Source organism: Propithecus coquereli, unplaced genomic scaffold (assembly GCF_000956105.1).
Source record: "Propithecus coquereli isolate 6110/MARCELLA unplaced genomic scaffold, Pcoq_1.0 Scaffold43, whole genome shotgun sequence".
Taxonomy (NCBI): Eukaryota; Metazoa; Chordata; class Mammalia; order Primates; family Indriidae; genus Propithecus; species Propithecus coquereli.
This window is the reverse complement of record NW_012150063.1, coordinates 8,903,240-8,912,131: the sequence shown is the minus strand read 5'-3', so window position 1 is coordinate 8,912,131 and position 8,892 is coordinate 8,903,240.

The following is an 8,892-nucleotide window of genomic DNA, read 5'->3' as shown; positions in this document are numbered from 1 at the left end:
GGCTAGAACTCCCAATATTATGAGGAGGAGAAAGGGTAATAATAGAAATTCTCATTTTGTTCTCAACCTTAAATAAATTGCTTCTAGTATTTCATTATTAGGTATGATGTTCACTGTAATGAAGCACCATTTATTAGATTCAAGTTATTTCCTTTTATTCCTAGTTTGCTAAGAGTATGTTTTTCTTTTTAATCAGGAACAAATGTCAAGGTTTATTGGATGACTTTTTTGGGCATGTGTTGAGAAGATTTTGTGGTTTTTCATTTTTACCCTATTAACATGGATGAGTTACATTAATAGATTACCAATAATTCAATCATCCTTGTGTATCTAGGATAAACACAACTTGGTCATAATTTAAACACACACACAGTTGGACTTAGGTTGCTACTATTTTATTTAGAATTTTAAATCTATATCATTAGTAATATTAATCAATAATTTTTTCCATACAATTCTTACCTAGTTTTAGTGTTAAGGTTATACTAGCCTCATAAAATGAGTAATGGACCTTTCACTGTTTTCATAAACTTTGAACTATTTTATAAAATATGAATTATCTGCTATTTAAAGGTTTGATGAAATTTGCTTTAAAAAATTTGGGGAGAGGGGAGGCAAGATGGCTGACTAGAGACATTGGTTGCCAGATTGTCTCAGAAAGAAGGAAAAGTTTTAGATGAAAAAAACATAGCCTAGGTATAATTCTGAGGGAAAAGTGCCAGAACTTACTGGAGATTCCATGGGAAAAAGTTGTGGAGCAGAACAAGAAGGAGCAAGATTACAGCAGAGATCAACCCCTGAGGAATTTGGAGCCCTGTGGAAAGGGTAGGTGGGGGTGTTTCTTTTTCTCCTCTCATATCTCTGGTGGACTGCAGGCTTCCAAACTGTTGGAGAGCTCCTCTGCTCTCATGAGCCCAAAAGCTGCTCTTGCCAATGAACTGGGAGCTTCTTGAGAACAGAGCACTGGGCTGCCAGCCCCCTTGAGGTCGCTCCCCCTCAAGACAGACTTGAGCTGAGGTGGCAGGCACCACACTGCTTCTGCACCCATTGTGTGCCTTTGTCTTGCCCAGAGAGCTTTAGCCCTTCGGTTTTCTTGTCAATGGTCCCCACACAAACATTTCCCAGCACCTGTCCAGACTACAGCGGCCACAGGGGCTGGTGAGTCCCAGGGGAATTGTGCGATCCCAGAGATTGGACATTCAGGATGGGCTGCCTTCAGGGGAGAGGAGAGTGCAGCAAGCCAGGGGAGCCCCTCGGGACAAAGGGGACCAGACTTCCAGCTCTCCTTCATTCAGACTCTTTTCCTCCTCCTTCCCTCCCTGCCCACAGCTGCTGACACAGCCATGGCGATTTCCACATGGGTCAGCACAAGTGACCCAAGTGGCCATTGAGCTGGGGCTCTCAGGAATGTCTGCTTGCCCTCTGTTGGTGTGTCCACACACTGAAGCTTCCACAGAGAGTGGGGCTCATCTCTTTCCTCTTAAAGACCTGCAGCGGGCCAAGGGGTGCTCAGACTGTGAGCTCCCTGCCTGCCAGCCCTCCCCAGTGCTGCCCACCTGGCTGCTCCAGCAAAGCAGGGCATCCCCCGAAGCGGAAGGATATTTAGCCTACTTGAGCATTCCATAGGCAACTCAGGACCAGCACACTTCTACCTGGTGTGGTTAGGGATTGAATTTGGGGGATCAGGCGACAGGTCTGCAGGCCAGATCCCATACCCCCAGGATTTGATTGTGTCACTCAGGGGCGTGGAGGGGAGGTTTGTGAACTAATTTTGGGAGGTGAGGGAGCCTATGTGGGTGGAACTGAAAGGAGAGTGTAGTGTGTGTCTGAGCCACAGTGCACTGGCAGACCACCCCTCCCCCCACAGGAAAGCTGTGTTTTTGGTTCAGGGCGGGATCCTGAGTAGGGAAGCTCTCATCTTGTGGCAGTGTTGCTGGTGACCTCAGCTAGCTTGGGCTCCTGCCTGCAGCCAGACACCAGAGGAGAGCTTCAGGGCAATGGAGATATCTCCAAGTCAATAGGTGGCACTTGCAGGTAGGAGTAAGCCAGGCCCTCTATGACCGAATCAGTAAATGCTGTTATGGGAAGAGGGAGATGAATGAAATGCACCCCCACCTGCCAGACTTTGAATCCCAGAATGTCTCTCCTCTGCAAGCAGACTTTTTGGCTTGGTGGGGCCATTCAGCCCCTCCCTGGTGGCTATCCCCAGCAGCCTGGGAGCTGATCCTCGACCTTTGCTGAGACAGCTCTTTTGCCTGCTTTTGTGGAGGCTGAAGGCAGACTCGTTCAACCCAGCCTTGCCCAGTCTCAATCCTCAACCTGTCCCAGCTATGGTGGACAATAAGGAGTCCCTTGGGAGTTCTAGGGCCCCACCCACTGCCTAGAGCATTCAAGTGCTTCTCCTGATTGACCAGAGCCAGTCACAGGTCCCAAAAAACAAATTCAGTTCATAAAACAAATTCTACTAGATCTAAGGAAAGAAATAAGCAGCAACATCATAATACCTGCGGACTTCAACAATCTCAGTGACAGAACTAGAAAGATCATTGAGGCAAAAGGTCAACAAAAAAACACTGGACTTAGATGGGACTCTAGAACAAATGGCCCTAACAGACATTTACAGAACATTCTACCCCAAAACTGTAGAATATATGTTCTTCTCATCAGCACATGGGACATTTTTCATGAAATATCATATGTTAGGCATAAAACAAGTCTCAGCAAATTTAGAAAAATTAAAATCATCCCATATATCTTCTCACACCACAGTGGGAATAAAATGACAAATCAATTCCAAGAGGAATTGCAAATTCCATGCACAAATCCATGGAAATTAAACAACTTGCTGCAAAACGATTCTTGGATTATTGCACTTATTAAGATGGAAATTAAATAATTTTTTTGAATTGAATAACAAAGGTGACATAAGCTTCCAAAAATCTATGGGATACAGTCAAAGCAGTGCTAAGGGGAAAATTAATAGGTTTAAGGGGGAAATTCATAGCCTTAAATGCTTACATCAAAAAGACAGAAAGATCACAAATTAACAACCTAATGTCACACCTAAAGAACTAGAAAAAGAAGAAAAAAACAACTCAAAGCTAGCAGAAAAAAAAAAAAAATAACAAAGCTCAGAACAGAATTAAATGAAATGGAAACCAAAAAAATAATACAAAGGATAAATGAAACAAAAAGTTGTTTCTTGGAAAAGATAAACAAAGTCAACAGACCACTAGCTAGATTAATAAGAAATAGAAGAGAAAGAATTCAAATAAGCTCAATCAGAAATGAAAAAGGAGACATTACAACTGATACCACCAAAATATAAAATATCATCCATGACTACTTTGAAAACCTCTATGCACATAACTAGAAAACCTAGAGAAAATGGATAAATTCTTGGAAACACACAGCCTCCCAAGTCTGAATCAGGAATAAATAGAAATCCTGAACAGATTAATAACAAGTAGAGAGATTGGAAGAGTAATAAAAATCTCTCAATGAAAAAAAGCCCTATCCCAGTTGGATTCACAGCCGAATTCTACCAGACCTACAAAGTAGAACTGGCACCCATTCTACTGAAACTGTTCCATAACATTGAGAAGGTGGGAAACTCCCAACTCATTCTACAAAGTCAGTATCACTTTGATATCAAAACCAGTAAAGGACACAACATAAAAGAAAAACTACATGCCAACATTCCTTATGAACATAGATGTAAAAATTCTCAACAAAATACTAGGAAACTGAATTCAACGCCACATCAAAAAGATAATCCACCATGATCAAGTGGGTTTCATCCCAGTGATGATTCAATATATACAAATCAATAAATATGATTCACCAAATAAACAGAGGCAAAAACAAAGACCATATGATCATCTTGATAGATGAAGAAAAAGCATTTGATAAAATCCAGCACCCCTTCATGATAAAAAAACCCTCAATAAACTAAGCACAGAAGGAACATACCTTAAAAATATAAAAGCTGTACATGACAAAGCCATAGCCAACATCATACTGAATGAGGTAAAGTTGAAAGCATTTCCCTTAAGAACTTAAACAAGACAAGGATGCCCACTGTCACCACTTCTATTCAACATAGTTTTGGAAGTCCTAGCCAGAACAATCAGGCAAGAGAAGTATATAAAGGATATCAAAATTGGGAAAGAGAAGGTCAAACTACCCCTGTTTGCTGACAATATGAACTTGTATCTAGAAAAACCTAAAGATTTCACCAAAAGACTTCTAGAATTGATAAATAAGTTCAGCAAAGTCTCATGTTACAAAATCAATGCACATAAATTGGTAGCATTTCTATATACTATTATAATAACCGTCAAGCAGAGAGTCAAATCTATACCATTTATAAAAGCTGCAAAGAAAATAAAATACCTAGTAATATATTTAACAAAGGAGGTAAACTATCTCTGTAAGGAGAACTACAAAACACTAACGAAAGAAATTATAGATGACACAAAGAAATGGAAAAACATTCCATGCTCATGTTTTGGAACAGTCAACATTGTTACAATGTCCATAGTGCTCAAAGTGATTTACAGTTCCAATACAATTCGCATCAAAATACCAATGTCATTTTTCACAGATATAGAAGAAATAATCCTAAACTTCATATGGGACCATAAAAGAGTCCAAATAACCAAAGCAATCTTAGGCAAAAAGAATAAATCTGGAGGCATCACATTACCTGACTTCAAAATACACTACAAGGGTGTAGTAACCCAAACAGCATGGTACTGGTATAAAGGTACAGACATAGACCAATGGAACAGAATAGAGAACACAGAAATAAAACCATATTGTTGCAACCAACTGATTTTTGACAAAGCATACAAAAATATACATTGGTGAAGGAAGTCCTATTCAATAAATGGTGCTGGGAAAATTGGATAGCTACATGCAGAAGAATAAAACATATCTGTTTCTCTAGCCATATACAAAGATTAATGGAAGATAGATTAATGATCTAAATGTTAGACCTGAAACCATAAAAATTCTGGAAGAAAATGTAGGAAAAACTCTTCTAGACATCAGCCTAGGCAGAGAATTTATGACTAAGACATCAAAGACAAATATAGCAACAACAAAAATAAATAAATGGAACTTAATTACTTAAAAAGTTTCTGAACAGCAAGGGAAATATCAACAGAGTAGACAACCTACAGAATGGGAGAAAATATTTGCAAACTATACATCTGATAAAGGCTAATATCCAGAATTTAGAAAGAACTCAAACAGATAAGCAAGAAAAAACAAAAAACCCATTAAAAAGTGGACAAATAACATGAACAGAATTTTTTCAAAACAAGATATACAAATGGCCAACAGACATATGAAAAAATGCCCAATATCACTAATCATCAGGGAAATGCAAATTAAAACCACAATGAGATATGACCTTACCCCTATCAGAATGGCCGTTACTAAAAAATCAAAAAAGAATAGATGCTGGCATGGATGTGGTGAAAAAGGAACACTTATACACTATTGGTGAGATTGTAAGTTAGTAAAAGCTCTATGGAAAACAGTATAGAGATTCCTCAAAGAACTAAAAGTAGACCTACAATTCAATCCAGCAATCCCACTACTGGTTATCTACCCAAAGGAAAAGAAGTCATTACATCAAAAAGACACCTGTACCTGAATATTTATTACAGCACAATCCACAATTACAAAGATACGGGATCAACCTAAGTGCCCATCAACAGATGAGTGGATAAAGAAAATGTGAGATACACATACACACAGATACACACATATACATACACACCATGGAGGTACTACTCAGGCATAGAAAGGAATGAAATAATGTCCTTTGCAGCAACTTGGATGAGACTGGAGAACATTATCCTAAGTGAAGTATCCCAGAAATGGGAAAACAAACACTACATGTTCTCACTAATAAGTGGGAGCTATATGATGGGTACACATAGTCCTGAAGTGGCATAAAGGACATTGGAAACTAAGAAGGGGGGAGGGTGGGAGAGGAGTGAGGGGTAAAAACTTACCTTTCAGGTACAGTGTACACTCTCTGGTGAGGGGCACACTAAAATCCCTGACTTCATCATTATACAATTCATCCATGTAATAAGGACACTTGTACTCCCTAGTATTTTGAAATGAAAATTATTAGAAAAATTGGGGGACATTTTTGGTGGCTAGATATTTAACTACTGATCAGTTTTAAACTTTTTATAGGATTTTACTAGTTTTCCATTTTTTCATTAGTCAGTGTTGGCAGCTTATATTTTTCTAGAATTTTCATTTGTTTTACCTTTATTGGCATAAAGTTTTATATAATTATTCCCATATTTTTTGAAAATCCCCATTCTATCCATAGTTATATTCCTTTTTATTCCTAATATTGATTATATATTCCTTTTTTTCTCTTGATCAATCTTCCAGAGATTTGTATTTCCTTTGTGTGTTTTTTCCTCCAAAGAAGCAGTTTTTCATTTTATTGACTGATTTTCTTTTTTTTTTTTTTTGAGACAGAGTCTCACTCTTTTGCCCTGGCTAGAGTAAGTGCCGTGGCGTCAGCCCAGCTCACAGCAACCTCAAACTCCTGGGCTCAAGCAATCCTCCTGCCTCAGCCTCCCGAGTAGCTGGAACTACAGGCATGCACCACCATGCCCAGCTAATTTTTTCTATATATTTTTAGTTGTCCAGATAATTTCTTTCTATTTATTTTTTTGGTTAGTAGAGACGGGGTCTCGCTGTTGCTCAGGCTGGTCTCGAACTCCTGAGCTCAAACAATCCTCCCGCCTCGGTCTCCCAGAGTGCTAGGATTACAGGCGTGAGCCACCGCGCCCGGCCGACTGATTTTTAATATGTCTTTGCTTTCTCTTCTGTTAAGTTCTGCTTTTGTATTTACTCTTTCCTTTAAGCTTACTTACTCTATGTTGTTCTCACTTCTTGAGTTGCTGGGCTCATTAATTTTCTGTCTTTTTTCTTTCTAGTATATGCATTTAAAGGAATATACATTTCTTCTTAAAGAATACATAAACTACTTCTCACACATTTTATGTTATGTTTTCATTATTATTCAGTTACAAGTGTTAAACATTACCATTATGATTTCTTCATTGACTGTGAATGACTTAGAGGCATGTTTGTATATTTCTAAGGCATATTGTGACCTTTTAGTTGTTGGTTTTTAATTTTATTGCATTTTATAATTAGTTTAATGTTATTTTGTCTTTTTCACATTTTTATGTCTTCTATTATCTAGCTCTGGTTCCTAATTGACTCTGTTTGTCAGGTCTGTTGGTTTTCCCTTATTGAAAATGATTTCTAAGCATCAGCTGTGTTTTTCATTGTGAGCTCATCTTCAGTGTGACATTTTTGCATGGGCTTCCTGTGCCCTTGGTTGTGGACATTTCTCTACAGGGTATTTTGCATCTATTTCTACTGGAAGCCCCAGAGTTTCAATAGTCCGGGGCCTGTTTTTATGTTAATTACTCACCTTGCTATTTCTTTGTCACACAGGTAGTGTAAATTTGACCCTCTACATCCACCTATATCACAGGTTTGGGATTTTTCTTTCTTTTCCAATAAACTTTCTCCCTTTCCCAGACCCCTGTAGATGACAAGCTGTCCTATTGCTGGCCTGGACTGGTGACAGGCTGCTCTTCTGGAGTCCTTGTTTTTTTTTTAGGAGACTCAGTACTAGTTTCTGCCCTCTCATGGGACCAAAAAAGTGCCTTATGTTTCTGGGTGGATATTAAAACTCAGCCCCAACCGGGACACTCCCTGAGCCACTGAGGCTGCTACTTTCATGCTTGCCGCTCTGGTTTTGACTAACTCTTCATTTCTGTAATTCCATTTTGAGAGCAGCTACATATAATATTAGAAACAGTTTTGGTTATTTTTTAGAATTTCTGATTTTCTAAGAAGAGGAAGGGATGTACTGTCAGATAAGGCAAGCTGGTTGGTATAACCTATGTAAAATTTTCTAAATGCAAGAGATGTTTTTTTTATCTTGTACTGAAAACTATCATTCCTAGTGTAAATTATGCTTGTACATAATGGTTTTTATGTATTAAGTTTCCTTAATGTAAGCTAGACTTAATTAATTTAAATTTAAATTTAAAGTTTACTCAGAGAGGAGAAATCTAAGTATGCATTGCAATTCTGTTCTAAGATTGTCGTAGAGTCTTGGCAAAAAAGACAAGTCTTGGCTTTAAGGAGATAATTTAATTCCATTTACTGCTGATTTATAGGAATTTCTGGATTTACATCACCGTTAATTCTCTGGACCAAGATCAATTGGACTCTGTTGGGCAGTGTAAACCCAAGAAGCTCAAAATGATGTGTGCAGTTTTGTATGTCTAATGTGATAGATTTTGGCATTTTGATAGCTTGACAAGCTTTGCACTTATCTGCTTTTTCACTGAGCTCTGCACATAAAAATGGGCTTCTTTCCCTACATGGTGAATAAAAAGAATTTATTTCCTAAAGAACAATTTTTTTTTCCCATTCTAGGCCTGATTCTTTTTGACAGGATGAAGTTTTTGTCGGAAATAGAGGAGATTTCTGTTGGTTGGCTGGAGTGCCTGTCTACTAAAGTCCTGAAACACTAGCTGATACATTCAAGTTAACATGGATCCTCTCTTCTTTTTTTTAATGCTTATTATTCATAGATTTTTATTTTGCACTGACACAGAAACTTGTTTCCAAAAGCAGAGGAGCAGTTAGTAAACTCAGATAATTTCATACCAGAACTATTTATTGTTTTGTTGTGAAAATAATTTGACAGCTTAGGAAAAATTAGTAACATGATTATATCTGCTGAACTTGATATAATGTTACCTGAATTTAGGAACCCACTGTGACAGGGAACCTACTAATAAGTGAGAATTCATGTGTACT